Source organism: Arachis hypogaea, chromosome 15 (assembly GCF_003086295.3).
Source record: "Arachis hypogaea cultivar Tifrunner chromosome 15, arahy.Tifrunner.gnm2.J5K5, whole genome shotgun sequence".
NCBI lineage: Eukaryota > Viridiplantae > Streptophyta > Magnoliopsida > Fabales > Fabaceae > Arachis > Arachis hypogaea.
The window spans coordinates 101,284,695-101,287,134 of record NC_092050.1 but is presented as its reverse complement, the minus strand read 5'-3'; the positions used below and the strand labels follow the sequence as shown (position 1 = coordinate 101,287,134).

The 2,440-nt window shown below is 42.0% G+C and overlaps 1 non-coding gene across 1 annotated transcript; it reads right to left on the bottom strand.

Annotated features, from left to right (window-relative positions):
- Nucleotides 1-392: 392 nt before the first annotated feature.
- On the bottom strand, nt 393-500 carry LOC112753462 (small nucleolar RNA R71). Its single transcript, XR_003177849.1, has one exon. It is a non-coding gene; the product is annotated as a small nucleolar RNA R71 (small nucleolar RNA).
- Nucleotides 501-2,440: the final 1,940 nt, after the last annotated feature.

Below are 2,440 nucleotides of genomic sequence, written 5' to 3'. Positions count from 1 at the left end.
CAGCCGAAAATAATAATAATGAAAGGAGGATGCTTGGTGACTTTACTGCACCTAATTCCAATTTACATGGAAGAAGCATCTCCATTCCTGCCATTGGAGCAAACAACTTTGAGCTGAAACCTCAATTAGTTTCTCTGATGCAGCAGAACTGCAAGTTTCATGGACTTCCATCTGAAGATCCTTTTCAGTTCTTAACTGAATTCTTGCAGATATGTGATACTGTTAAGACTAATGGAGTAGATCCTGAAGTCTACAGGCTCATGCTTTTCCCTTTTGCTGTAAGAGACAGAGCTAGATTATGGTTGGATTCTCAACCCAAAGACAGCCTGAACTCTTGGGATAAGCTGGTCACGGCTTTCTTAGCCAAGTACTTTCCTCCTCAAAAGCTGAGCAAGCTTAGAGCTGATGTTCAAACCTTCAGGCAGAAAGAAGGTGAATCCCTCTATGAAGCTTGGGAAAGATACAAATAGTTGACCAAAAAGTGTCCCTCTGACATGCTTTCAGAATGGACCATCCTGGATATATTCTATGATGGTCTGTCTGAGTTATCTAAGATGTCATTGGATACTTCTGCAGGTGGATCCATTCACCTAAAGAAAACGCCTGCAGAAGCTCAAGAACTCATTGACATGGTTGCTAATAACCAGTTCATGTACACTTCTGAAAGGAATCCTGTGAGTAATGGGACACCTATGAAGAAGGGAGTTCTTGAGGTTGATACTCTGAATGCCATATTGGCTCAGAATAAAATATTGACTCAGCAAGTCAATATGATCTCTCAGAGTCTGCATGGAATGCAAGCTGCATCCAACAGTACTCAAGAGGCATCTTCTGAAGAAGAAGCTTATGATCCTGAGAACCCTGCAATAGCAGAAGTTAATTACTTAGGTGAACCTTATGGAAACACCTATAACGCAACATGAAGAAATCATCCAAATTTCTCATGGAAGGATCAAAAGCCCCAACAAGGCTTTAATAATGGTGGAAGAAACAGGTTTAACAATAATAAACCTTTTCCATCATCAACTCAGCAACAGACAGAGAACTCTGAGCAAAATGCTTCTAATTTAGCAAATCTAGTCTCTGATCTATCCAAGGCCACTGTAAGTTTCATGAATAAAACAAGGTCTTCCATTAGAAATTTGGAAGCACAAGTGGGCCAGCTGAGTAAAAGGATCACTGAAATCCCTCCTAGTACTCTCCCAAGCAATACAGAAGAGAACCCAAAAGGAGAGTGCAAGGCCATTGACATAAGCGCCATGGCCGAACCTGTGAGGAGAGGAGAGGACGTGAATCCCAAGGAGGAAGACCTCCTGGGACGTCCAGTGATCAATAAGGAGCTTCCCTCTAAGGAACCAAATGAATCTGAGACTCATCTAGAGACCATAGAGATTCCATTGAACCTCCTTATACCCTTCATGAGCTCTGATGAGTATTCCTCTTCAGAAGAGAATGAGGATGTTACTGAAGAGCAAACTGCCAAGTTTCTTGGTGCGATCATGAAGCTGAATGCCAAATTATTTGGCATTGATACTTGGGAAGTTGAACCTCCCTTGTTCATCAATGAACTAAGTGATCTGGATCAACTGACATTACCTCAGAAGAGACAGGATCCTGGAAAGTTCATAATACCCTGTACCATAGGCACCATGATCTTTAAGGCTCTATGTGACCTTGGTTCAGGAATAAACCTCATGCCTCTCTCTATAATAGAGAAACTGGGAATCTATGGGGTGCAAGCTGCTAAAATCTCACTAGAGATGGCAGACAGCTCAAGAAAACAGGCTTATGGACAAGTAAAAGATGTATTAGTAAAGGTTGAGGGCCTTTACATACCTACTGATTTCATAGTCCTGGATACTGGAAAGGAAGAGGATGAATCCATCATCCTAGAAAGACCTTTCCTGGCCACAGCAAGAGCTGTGATTGATGTTGACAGAGGTGAAATAGTCCTTCAATGGAATGAGAACTCCCTTGTATTCAAAACTCAAGGATCTCCCTCTGCAACCATGAAGAGGAAGCATGAAAAGCTTCTCTCAAAGCAGAGTCAACCAGAGCCCCCACAGTCAAACTCTAAGTTTGGTGTTGGGAAGCCACAACCAAACTCTAAGTTTGGTGTTGAACTCCCATATCCAAACTCTAAGTTTGGTGTTGGAGAGTCTCAACAAAGCTCTGCACATCTGTGAGGCTCCATGAGAGCCCACTGTCAAGCTATTGACATTAAAGAAGCGCTTGTTGGGAGGCAACCCAATGTTTATCTAATTCTTATTTTTATTGTTTTTCATGTTTTCTTAGGTTCATGATCATGTGGAGTCACAAAATAAATAGAAAAATTGAAAACGGAATCAAAAACAGCAGAAGAAAAATCACACCCTAGAGGAGCATCTGTCTGGCGTTCAGCGCCAGAACAGAGCATGGTTCTGGCGCTGAACGCCCAAAA